Consider the following 13,571-nt stretch of genomic DNA (forward strand, 5'->3'; position numbering starts at 1 on the left):
CGAAGCCAGGCATTAAAACTCAGCATTTGTCTATGACGCACATGTTGCCTAAGGTTGGATTAGAAGGCGCTTTAATTCTCCCCACTCCTTAGTTGATGTGCAAATGAACGCAGTTCTCGACTCGTTTACACAATAGCCAGAAGCGTCGTCTCCCTATTTAAAAAAGGAAAAGCAACGTGGCGCCCAGCCCTGGAGGGCTCCAGCTCTACCTACCTCCCACCATGTGGCTCGCCAAGCCTCGGAGCTGGCTGAGCGCTGCAGCTGCCATGAAGCGCTGGCAACTCCGTGCTCCAAAAGGTCAACTGGTGGGTATTTATTGTGCAAAGCTATTTCTAGAAACTGATTTATCGACCATAATCTGAAATTGTTTGATAACATTTTTTCTTTGAATTGTCTCAAGTTGATGAACTAATTTAAAGAGGTCCCCAACACCTACAAAATTTATAGTGCTGTCATCTCAGTGCATCAGAATTTACATGGAAATTAACATAACGAATTCAAAGCTATCACTAGTGGTTTTAAAGAACCATGAATCTAATATTTCAGTAATCAACATAAAGTGTAAAACAGTTGTCAAGTCATAGGCAAACAGTTTAACCTGAATTGACAAAATTGTGGTAGCAAAGTTCTGTACTTGGAAATCTGGGAGAAAAATGCAAACCTGACATACGAGTAAAAATTACCATGGTCACAAGACAAAAGATTTCCCCCTATCATCCTTAGAGAAAGACTTTCCTCAGCTAAAAGTGAAACAAGAGAATGTTGTAAGAGTGAAAAACCTAATGAAAAAGACATAGTTTGAGTTTGCACTCTAGATTCCCTGCAGGGTAGAACTTGTCATGCAAAAATATTTATTTGTTCACATTTCTCCATAAAATCTGTTGAAAGAATCTATGTTGTGCAGTGGGTACGAATACTACTATTGCTATGTTTTTAATAGGGGATTGGAACAAAAGAATATAAATGTTGCTTATTTTATTATAATAATTCAACGAGTGTGGTGTTATACTTGGAATAAAGATAAAAGAAGTATTTATGTGTTTTACAACCTATTCAGTTATTTGATGTTGCTTATTCAAATGAAGAATCAGCCTACTAAACCACCTCAAACACTAATTGTGGTATAAACATAATTTGGCTTATAATTGCTTATAATTAGTTGCTTTCCAATTACTATTATGCTTTTTCCCAATGTAATTTAATTTAATATAAAAGTGCCAAAAATCTTGGCAAGGTAAGTCCTTGTTAATTTGATACAGGATAATTTTTAAAATACCTACCAACTGGACTGGTCCTTTATAAAATATATTATTTTTCTTAAGCATCATTACTATCTTGAAGCTCAAAGTCCCTTGTACAATTTAGTAACTTAGTTAATCTTATTTAAATATTTCACTGTACTTATTATGTCCAAAACATCTATCATCATCCCTTTATCATCAGCCCCATTTCTATCAGAGTGACCATTTTTCCCACTTCATCAGTTTTGTGGTTTTTTTAAATGCAGAAATGAACATTTCTGCACTTTGCACGTAAAGGATTGCTTAAAGAACTTACAGGACTCCCATCTCCTAGGCCTTCATAAGGCATCTCTAATTGTACCTCTCCCCCTCTTATTCTCTTTAGTAATCCTTCCTATTGAAATCTTACCTACATTTTTAAAAATCCTTACTTGATCCCACTTCTCCCTTAAGCTATCCCCCAATTTTTCTGCTCTCCTTCCCAGCAAAAATCCTTAAAAGACATAAAGACATGTCTATACTTTTGCTCTTCATCTTTTCATCTCTTCTTCAGACTCTCCAAATGGGTATTTATCCCTATCACTTGACTGAAATGGCACTTCTCAAGGCCCACGTCTTGTCAAAGCCAATGGTTCAAAGAATGGTGTCAGTCCTTTTCACTCTTTCAATGGCTTGTGATACAATTAACTACATCTTCCTCCTTAAAACAATTTTCTAGGCTTTTGCGACACCTTTCTTTTGGTTTTCTTTCTATATCTGGATATCTTTCCCAACACTACAATGTCTTTGGCTTCTCCTCTGCCCTCTTTTCTTTGTGCACTTTCCCTCTAAATCACCTATTTCATCCACTCTATGGCTTTGTGACACATCCATATACTAATGACTTTCAAATCTCTACCTGCAGCCCAGACATATTTGAATTCCAGACCTTTGGGACACTTGCCTACCTGACATTTCCACTTGAATATCTAATAAGCACATCAAAGCTAACATGACTAAAAGAGATGTTCCATTTCACAGCAAAACCTGCCCCTTTCCCACAAAAACAAATCCCTAGCTGTTTTCAACTCAAGCTCCCTGGCTGACCTTTCTGCCTCTACCCTTGCCTCCTTATGTTCTACCCTTCATGCAGCAACCATCTCATTAAATAGCAGGTGCTCGAGCCCAAAGTCATGTTTGATTCTGCTCTTTCCTGAACTCCGACTACCAATCCCATCTATCATTAGCCTTTATGATGATACTTCTAAAACATTTCAAGAATTTATCTTCTGACTTCACTGCTATCACTACCCTAGTTCAGAGCACTAAAATTAGTTCTCTTGGACTACTGCAGTAGTTTTCTAACCACTTTCTCTGCCTTCTGTGATTTACCAGAGCAGCCAGATTGATTTTTTAAACATAAATCCGATCATGACACTGCCTCTATTTTAATATCTTAAAAAGTTCCAATGGTTTCCCATCACACTTAAAATAAAAATTCCTTACTTTAGTCTTTAAACCCCTACATGATCTGGTCCCATACTAATTCTTCTTCAAGCTCATCTTCACCATTGACTCCCTGTGCCCCAGCCATACTGACCTTTCTCCTTTTAGGTCCTTTTCATTTGTCTGAAATGCTCTTCCTCCTCCTCTTTGTATGACTTGTTCATTCATATCACTTAGGTCTTAGCTCTGAGGTCACCTATGGTAGTGGGGCACAAACTAAGCTCCTATAACAAAGGAATCCCCAAATATAGTAACTCAAAAAAGATTAAAGTATGTTTCTCTCTCATATAACAGTCCAGAGGCAGGCAGGTTGTAAAGGGTGAGTGGACAGTTCTGCTCCGTGAGATCATTCAGGGACTCGGGTTCCTTCTAGCCTGTTATCATTGAATGCAATCTTCATTCACATGATTGAACATCGGCCACATCTTGTCTTTATTCCAGCCTGGAAAATGGATAAAAGAAAATGGAGAAAAAAATCATTTCCTTATGAAAACAAGATCTGGAAATAGTAACATCAGTTTTGCTCACTTAGTCACATGTTTACACCTAGCTACCAGGGAGGCTGGAAAATAATGGTTGCTACCTGGGTAGCTATTAGTTTAGTGCAAAAGTAATTCTTGCGGTTTCTGCAATTTTTTTGACCTTTTAAACCACAATTGCTTTCACACCAACCTAATAGTTGCCTGGTTAAAAGTTGAGTGATTCTATTACTAAAAGGAAAGAGGAAGAGAATGGGTGTGGGGGACAATTTACAGGCCTCCCACACCTTTCCTTACCACCTACTCAACAGTAGCATTAGTCACTCCCTAACACACCATTCTGCTTTAATTTTCTGCATAATTTTTTCTTGTTCTCTTGTATTTACTTGTTGATTGTCAGCTCCCTCTTACACTCAGTTAGACTTTAAGCTACATAAAAGCTTCTTTGTCTTTGCTCAATACTGTATAACACTGCCCAAAAAAGTATTTGACATAAGGTTGGATTCAATCTGTAGTAGTTGAGTAAATGAGTCTTTCAGTTCCCTCCTAATAGATACTACTCTTTCAAATTAACCGTGCCTCCCAACATTCCTTCAAAGTAACCTCCATTCCCTGCGCTATCAAAATCTTATTCAATTTCCAGTACTAGCTACAATTCCACATAACATTCTCTAGGGCAGTTCTCCAGCACACACTGTACTAGCTGTCTATTGCTGCATAACAAATCACACAAACTTAGCGGCCTAAAAAACACACACATTTATTATCTCATCATGTGTATGGTATGGGAGTTTGCAAATGGCTTAGCTGGGTCCTCTACTTCAGGGTCTCTCACAAGACTGCAGTCAAGGTATCGGTCTGTGATGCAGTCTCATCTCAAGGTTTGACTATGAAAGGATCTGCTTCCAGGCTTACATGGTGGTTGGCAGAATTCAGTTCCTTACGAGCTTTTGGACAGAGGGCCTCAGTTCCTTGCCACATGGGTCAGCTAACAACATAGCAGCTTGTTTTGTGAAAGCCAGAAACAGAGAGAGTCCGTTAGTAAGAAGTTACAGTCTAATATAATCATGGAAGTGGCATCCCAATACCTTTACACCTTTGCCATATTCTATTGCTTAAGAAGATTCGAAAGAAGTCACAAGTTCTGCCCACACCGAAGGGGAATGGATTCCACCAGGGCATGAGTACTGGGAGTTGGGGATCACTGAGGCCTAGTTTAGAACTTATCGATCACACTCACTACCCTCTGGGAACTCCAAAAGCATTTGTAATTAAGACCACACTACCATTTGATAGCTTCATTGTTGGTTTAATCTGTCAACTAAATTGGAACATCTATATCTTTTATTTTGATATCCCAGTCTCAAAACAAAGCACATACATAAATTTTCATATATTTTTGGATTAAATTTAAAGTGACGGGGGGATGGGGGTGTTAGAGCTGGCTTCTTCCTGTTTGCAAAAGCCATTTGTTAAATTTTCAGAACTTTTAGGAGTCAGTTGATATCACATTGGTAGCTTGAAATTGGCCACAGTGGGAGTAGTGGGAGTTTTACTAAAAGGAAGTTGGTAAACTATACAATCAGGGTTCTCCATACCCTCCAAGAGGCAGGTGTTAAACATTCACTATTTAATGTTTAGTCCGGTTGTCACAAAATCTGTCAGTTGTGATGTTGAAAACATGGTTTTCTCTAATGTAAATGTGAGTTCCACCACCCAAGGTTGTTGTGAGGCTCCATTGCGATTATGAGTAATGAAAGTGGTTTGGAAACTATAGAACAGCATACAAAGGTAAGTTATTATTACTATTAAATGCAGAAACAAAAGTACTGAAGAAAGGAACAACACTGCAATGCCTGAGATATTTTACATTAAATTGTGAAACAAACATACCCAGGTATAATCTGTCCCCCAAGCTGTTGACTTCTTTTGTGTGACTAATGTAGATAAGAGGAGATATGCCCAAAGCGAAAATGCAGTTTTATTTGGAATGACTCCCGTTAATGTCCCACATTGTATTTCAACTTAACAGACATAGGGGAAAGACAAGCAACAGAAAAAAGTGAAACTAATAAGAGAGAATAACAAACTCAGAATATCCCGTGGTGTAGCTGGACTTGGCCGCCGCTGCAGTGGGAGGCACGTATTGCGGTTCTTGCGGTCCCCGCAGCCGCACCAGGTTTCTGATTGCGGTGGGTGGTTGGGTCGGCCTGCCCTCCAGCCCCCTGCGGGTCGTGGACATGCCGCGCAGGACGGCTTAGCTACCACGTGGGGGGAAAGACTTACCGCACGTTTTCAGGGGCTATGGCCGCCTCCTCGAAACAGACCTCACAAATGGGCACGACTTGGTGGAGTTCCAGGGCTCCCGAGACGCCGTTTAGCTGAACCGCAAGGACCTCTGCGTGAGGCCTGCGCGAGGCCAGCGCGTGACTGTGGGCCACGCCCGGGGCCGTGCCTTGATCGTGATGGCTACACAATGGAAGCCGGATACAGCAGTCGGAGAACTTCTGGCAGAGACAAACATGGACCACCTCTTGGTACAGGATTCAGGCTTATTGTAGGAACTCTTTCTAGTTGTTGCAGTTGGTAAGATGGAAAGGATTTCAGGAGACAAGAACAAGCTGGTGAAGCAACCTCCTCAGATGCTCACAAAGAACGCGCGAAGGCGTAATTGAGTTTTGCTCCTACTCTGACGTGAAGTGTGCTTTGGCACGGCACGGTGCAGAAATAACCGGCAGAAATATTAGGCTCATCGAAGATAAAACAAGAATGAGCCATAGGCAGGCTTACTCTAGAAGCAGATCAAGGTCATGGTCCAGAGAAGGTCACGAAGTAGGGGTCGCAGGAGCAGTGGTAGTAGCTCGCAAAGTAGCTCAAAAAGTCGCTCCCGATCTAGGTCTTGGAGCAAAGGTCTATCAAAATTCTTGGTCAAAAGGCAGGAAATCTAGATCAAAGAGCAAATCTAAGCCCAAGTCTGATCCTGGCTCCTGTTCGCATTCTCAGAGCAGATCTAAGGATGCCAATGAGAAATCTCAAAGCAGGTCACGTTCTCGATCTCGTTCCCCCAAAGAAAATGGGAAAGGTGCTATGAAGTCACAATCTAGATTAAGGAGTCAGTCTCGTTCCAATTCTCCCCTACCTGCTCCACTTTCAAAAGCTGATTCTGTGTCCCCTCCATCAAAAAGAACTTCAAGATCCCGTTCTAGATCCGATCAAAGTCAAGATCACCATCCAGATTGAGTTCCAGAGATTAACTCTGAACTCTGTGTTCTTTGCACACTAACTAGTATTACGGAACTTTCCTACTTGCTTAGGCAGTTCCTCTTCCATGTTTGTACTTTGCCTCTTCTGCAAGAAGAATCTCCTGAAACAAGGGCACACAGAAATTGACTTGTGGACAAATTTATTGAAAAAAAATGAGAATCTAAAGAAATGGCGGCATGAAGACCCTCTTTCTTCTTTGAAGAATTAAGATAACTTTGATTATAACTTTTGAGCTAAAATAACTTTTGTAAAGATTAAGCTCATTTAGATATTTTTTTAAAAAGTGTGTCAGCAGGTCGGCTGCAGAGATTTTGTTTTATTTGTTTCCTTACTTTTAAATTAACTGTTTCAAGCTTTGGATATTTAAGGCTTTAGAAGGGGAACTAATTTTTCAATTATGTTGGCTTTTTATAAAGCTCGAGTTATGTAAGATTTCAATAACAGTTTGCTACCAAAAAAGAAAAGAGAAGAAAACTATAGACTATAACAAATTTAGTAAAAGTGTTTCCTAGGATTAATTAAATACTTAACAGCAGATATAAAATTAAAAATAAGAAAAGATAGACAATGAACTTAATGAATGGAAATGGACAATGCATTTATAAACAATATAGTTGACCAGTGTCCTGGCAAAATATGCTAATATAATTTTCTTAGTTGTTTTTATTAGTAATTAAATATTCAGTAAGCAAAGAGTTTATAATGTGCTGTTTGCAAATTTAATGTGATTTATGAACATTTTCATTTTCAGTTTTTAAATATTTAAGAAGATAGCCTCTGAAGGTTTTTGTATTTCTATTTTCTTTTGAGACTATTTTTTACTGTTTTTGAGCTCTACTTTCCTATTTTGTTTTTCTATCATGATCTCAACTTATAGGCATTCTTTCATCTAAAGGATTGAAAAAACGAATTGTTTTTAATGTGTATAAAAATATAAAGTAAATGTAAAAAAATCACAACTTAAAATTCTTTCCAGATACTTCAAAAAGCTATTTTTCTTTCAAAATGTATAATCTGTTAAAATTAAAGGCAATAAATGTATGAATTATAATTAATAATCACAACTCTTGAGTTTACAATTACAAAAATAAAGATAGTTTTTAAATTTAATTTTTGAAAATTTAATGAAACCTATTAAATATTTTTATGAAAATTAAACTATCTGTAATACTAGTATATGTCCATTTTGCTACTCACGTAGTGTCTGTATTATACTTCATATACTGTCATGTCTATACCTAGGTATACACAAATTTAAGAATAATATAAAAGTTTCAGTATTGCAAAATGTTTCTCAGTCACCATGCTCAACTGTTTGAAATTTTACCCTAATTTGTATCTCTGGTGTCCTGAGAGAAGCAAGAAAATGGACCTGACACTAGGAATAGATACTTCATTAGGCCAAAAGCTATTGCATTCACAATGAGAAAAGAATATGACGAGCTAATTATTATTATTTTTTCATCTAGCAGCTTCTGCTATTCAAATTCTCCCCATATTCCAAAGGAAGATCTTCCTTCTTTGTCAACAGCATTATAAATCATAAACTTTTACGGCATTTGTATTCAGTTGCCTTTGTATTGTGGACATAGAGCAAGAGACATGGAGAAGTATTTCCCTGGGATGTAATTGGTGTTATTTCCAGGAGTGGAGGTTTATGAGTCACACCATACCGGCAATGTGCCTGGATTTCAAGTGACAAGAGGTGCCAATGTGTTATTTAATCAATGCAATGTGGGGTCCAGGGCAGGGCCTTTTGGGGTCCTGAGTTCACAGAATTGGTATTTCTGGACTATAGTTTCTAACAACCTTTTACAGCTGTGGTTTAAAGACCCAAAGCCCCAACTCTTCTCTAGTCTTTTTCTTTTTTTTTTTTTAAGATTTTATTGGGGAAGGGGAACAGGACTTTATTGGGGAACAGTGTGTACTTCCAGGCCTTTTTTCCAAGTCAAGTTGTTGTCCTTTCAGTCTTAGTTGTGGAGGGCACAGCTCAGCTCCAGGTCCAGTTGCTGTTTCCAGTTGCCGGGGGCACAGCCCACCATCCCTTGTGGGAGTCGAGTGATTGAACTGGCAACCTTGTGGTTGAGATCCTGTGCTGCAACCAACTGAGCCATCCGGGAGGCAGCTCAGCTCAAGGTGCCATGTTCAATCTTAGTTGCAGGGGGCGGAGCCCATCATCCCTTGCGGGACTCCAGGAGTTGAACTGGCAACCTTGTGGTTGGGAGCCCACTGTCCCATGTGGGAATCGAACTGGCAGCCTTCGGAGTTAGGAGCATGGAGCTCTAACCGCCTGATCCACCGGGCTGGCCCTTCCCTAGTCTTCCTATGCCACTGGTACACATAAAGTTTTCTTAGAGTAGAAATTTTTAATCTTTTGGGTCCCACCAGCCACTCCACCTCACAAAAGACTTGTCAGAATGAAATTTAAAAAGCCCATCTATCTTTTCCCAGGACAGATATTTAGAGAAATGCAGTTATTGCTTCTGTTGCTTATGGTAAATTTTTAAGTGAAGTATTATGGAAAGTAAGTTTTATTGAATATTTAATTTACAAATTCTTAGGGAAAATTAGCCCTATTTTCCCCCTTTCCCCAGGTCTAATGTCTAATTGCAGAAAGCAGAATCAAGCTTATATCTCCTAGAGTTTGGGGGCTTCTACTCGGAGAAGCTCGAGTGAAAGACCTCTATCTACATTGTAACATTTGAGGCTCACTTCAAAAAAAAACAAAAAAAAACTCAGCTTAGTCTTCCTATGGTTAGGACCATAAATCTAGAAGCCAAGTGCTTGCCATCTGTTTTGAAGTGCTTAATGCTTAAGTATTAATAGCCAAGTATTAGATATTTGAAGAAAGCCTTCAACATTTAAAGACAGAGATCAAAGTAAACAAGAAGAAAGGAAACCACAGGAAACAGAAAAAAATGTAGGAAGTAGAAGTAAATTTCTAAGAAAAAAAGACCAAGTATAAATATACTCCATAGGGATAAGAGAAGATATTCTATCCATAAAAACAAAACCAACAAGAAAGAGCAGAATACTATATAAACAAGAAATGTTCAAAGAACAAATAAGAGTGCTTAGAAATTAAAAATAGGATAGCTTAGATTTTTTTTTAAAAGGTGGTAGATGTGCTCGCTTCAGCAGCACATATACTAAAAAGGTGGTAGATATATTTGAAGAAGTCTATGAGAAAGTAGGACAAGCCAGAGATTAAAGATAGGAGAGAAAAGATTAGTTGATAAGTCCAAGAGTTGATTAGTCCAAGAGTCCCCATTACCAAATAATAAGAGTTCTAGAAAGAAAGAAGAGAGAGGAGGTAATTATAAATAAATTAATTTAAAAATATAATATTTCAGAAAAAAAGGACATTGATTGAAAGGGCTCATCAGTTGCCCCACATAATGAATGTGAAAAAAAAAGGACCCAAACCAAGGCACATAACAACATAATGATTAGACATTTATATATCTTATGAAACAACATTGGAAGCTTACAGACAAAGGAGCAATACCTTCAAATTTTTGAGGAAAAAATATTCTTTTTTTTTTTTTTTTTAAGGTTCTTTTTATTTTTTTTTATTAATTAATTTATTTATTAGTTTCAGGTGTACAAAACAAGGTAATACTTAGACGTTCATCATTTATATCCCTCATACTGTGAACCCCCCTCCCCCCATCCACTATCCCTCCGACCTCACACTGAACCATCACATTATATATATAAAATTATAGTTGGCATTCATTAATGTTTAGCTTCTGATGTACAATGCCATGATCAGGTATCCACAGTATCCCTGAGGTGGTCTCCCAAATAGGACGCATGTCCATCGGATACCCAACAAAATCTTTACAACATTATAGAATACCTTCCCCAAATTAATTTTCAAAAGAAAAACCCTGAGGCCATCTTGTGGTTACCAGCTGCTTCCAAATCCCTTCACCTTTCCCCTTATCCCCAACCCCCTCCCACACACCCATCTAACCACTCTCGGTTTTTTCTCTGCGTCCCCAAAACTGACTCTGATTAGTTCATTCACATAGTCTTTGAGGAAAAAATATTCTTAACTGAGAACTCTATCCAGTCTCGGGCAGTACCTAGGTTTCTTTGATTTATTTATTTAAAAATTGAGTTATATTTGACATATAACATTATGTTAGTGTCCGGTGTACAACATAATGATTCAACATTTGTATACATTGTGAAATGATCATTACAATAATCTGGTTACCATCCATCACCATACATAGTTACAATATTTTTCCCTTTCTTTCCCCTGAGATGAGGACTTTTAAGATTTACTCTCTTTCAACTTTCATGGATACAATACAGTATTATTAACTATGATCACCATGCTGTACATTAGTAACCAGATTTCTTCATAGGTACTGTGCTAAACTGAATATACCATGTTTTTTTTAGGGTAGGTAAAAGTAAATTGTCACTATAACTTATTATAACCTATAACAATTAAATAATAAAAACAGGTGATCTCTACAAACTCTGAAAACAGGAGTAAAATGTGATTGTTTTGTTTTTATTACACATAGAATGGTATTATGATTAGAGAGATGGAACCAAAGTATTAAAGAATTGTCTAAGTTCTGTTCATGGCTTATTCTCTTATACTCTTGTTGTTTGAGAAAGATACTAACTGGAATAATTGGAGCAATAAACTATCATTATCAATGTGTTATCTCTCTTAGATATCTTATGTGGAGTTGAACAACAAAAGCTATTCTGGCATCTGGAAACAGGTTATAGCTGGTCATTTAAAGCTTCTGTTCATTCTAGAAGCTAGAAAGATAGTTGGGAACCAAGAACACCTAGTATACCCCTCCTTCCATTTTTTTTTTTAAAGATTTTATTGGGGAAGGGGAACAGGACTTTATTGGGGAACAGTGTGTACTTCCAGGACTTTTTTCCAAGTCAAGTTGTTGTCCTTTCAATCTTATTTGTGGAGGGTGCCGTTCAACTTCAAGTTGTTGTCCTTTCAGTCTTAGTTGTGGAGGGCGCAGCTCAGCTCCAGGTCGAGTTGCCCTTGCTAGTTGCAGGGGGCGCAGCCCACCATCCCCCACGGGAGACCAACCAGCAACCTTGTGGTTGAGAGGATGCGCTCCAACCAACTGAGCCATCTGGGAGCTCAGTGGCAGCTCAGCTCAAGGTGCGGAGTTCAATCTTAGTTGCAGGGGGCAGAGACCACCATCCCCCGCGGGACTCGAGGAGTTGAACTGGCAACCTTGTGGTTGAGAGCCCACTGGCCCATGTGGGAATCGAACCGGCAGTCTTCGGAGTTAGGAGCATGGAGCTCCAACTGCCTGAGCCACGGGGTCGGCCCTCCTTCCATTTTTAATAGACCAAGATATACCTGCAACACACAAAAATCCTGTCTTGTTTTGAAATAGGAGAATGTGCTGATACAATTTGTCTCTTCTGCCATCCATAGCCTGAATTCTCAATTTGAAAGAGACTTAAAAAAACCAACTGAGAAAGTCCAACTTCAACTGCTTTCTGGGAACTTGAGATACTAATTGTTTCATCCCCACCCACATTCCCTTCTGAGAGAATCTGCCCTACCCACAGATCCGGGAAGGGGCAGCTATATTTGCATTAGACCTTGTATCCCCAGCCATGGTTGGGGGACCAGGAAAGAACACCTAACCCAATCAGATTCTTTTGCTTGATTATTTGAACCCAGAGACCTAGACATTGAATCAGTAACTCCGTGGAGGACACTAGAGCTGTAAGGTCAGGTGGACTCCAGATTGGCAGCCATTTTTTGCTGTGTACATGCAAATAGACTGAGAAATTTGATCTTCAGAGGTAAACCATAACCTAGATGTTCCCAAGAAAGTAGAAATCATACAGCCCTAGAGAAAGATGGAGAGAGAGTATTGGTCTGACAACTTTGACCATTTCTATATTTGTGTTTGGGATCCATGAGATTTTCCTCTGGACTTCTAAACACTCCCTTTTTACTTGACTTAATTTGGATAGCTTCCTTTTGCATGTAACTAAGAATCCCTGAATCAACAGTTTTATTAAAAAGCTCATTTTGGGCACACCATACTTCTATTTTTTCATACCTTTGTGGAACCACCTGGGCCCTGTAATCTGTTTTAAGTTGGTTGGGGATAGGGAAATGTCAGACAGGGGAGGACATTTCTTTGCAATGTCATACAAAAGAGACACCTGGATCCTTGTAGTTACAGGGTGCTTATTAAGAGATGCTTAAAAGATTAACCTTCAAGATTCAGGCTGTTCTTCAGCAGTTCTGGTAGATGTTGGAAGAAACCAGATGATCAGTCACCTGATGAATAATCTATATAATTTGATGACATTTATTAATTTTTAATTATTCAAACTGTATGGTGAGTAAATGTAATAAAGTTATCACATCCATTATGGTGTGTTGTTTTAGTACTCTTTTGTAAAAATCTATTAAATTTTGCAGGGTCCTAACCATCAGTTTTTCTGTAGATTTAATACATGTAGTTACAGTGTTTTAAGTATACATGGACATTTTTAGACATTTTTCATTTATTTTCCAGATCTCAGAATTCTTAACAATCTGGGGAAAAAAGGAATTTTGCAAGAACCAAAATGAATTAAAGTATCAACCTAGACAGACTTTATCTGCTAGAGAGACCAGATTCTAAAACAATAAAGGGGGATTTGCAATGAAGAAAGTTATTGTTTAAAATCATAACCTTAATACACTTAGTAAATTAAAGTCTAGAAACAAGATGAAATTCTCTTTCATACATTGACATAATTAATGGGACTGATAACTCTTTGTGGGACAATACTCTCAGCTTCTTACCTTCAGATATTGAAAACACTGCTTCACATCACACTCAAGGTATTTCCCTTAAATTATTTTGTTTTTTAAAAATGTAAGATTACGTTTTTTGTGGGAATGGACCCCTTGTTGAAACTTTATTTTAACACACTATATGGTATAGAGATCTCTATTTGAGAGGGTCTCTGCTGAGAAATTATCAAAATAAAGAATTTTCAGCATGCACTTAGAATGTGGCGAGAACCTCCCCAGGCAGATTCATAAACATACCTAACCTTTGCATATTTTTACAGAACCAGTTTAGTA

General features: G+C 38.2%; 1 pseudogene across 1 annotated transcript; it reads left to right on the forward strand.

The window, feature by feature from the left end:
• The first annotated feature begins 41 nt into the window (after nt 1–41).
• On the forward strand, nt 42–6,459 carry LOC308494240 (annotated as a pseudogene). Its single transcript has 3 exons — nt 42–53; nt 137–305; nt 5,457–6,459. The product of its transcript is annotated as an uncharacterized misc_RNA (transcript).
• The last annotated feature ends 7,112 nt before the right edge of the window (nt 6,460–13,571 follow it).

This window comes from Rhinolophus hipposideros, assembly GCF_964194185.1.
Source record: "Rhinolophus hipposideros genome assembly, chromosome: 3".
In the NCBI taxonomy this organism is placed as follows: Eukaryota; Metazoa; Chordata; class Mammalia; order Chiroptera; family Rhinolophidae; genus Rhinolophus; species Rhinolophus hipposideros.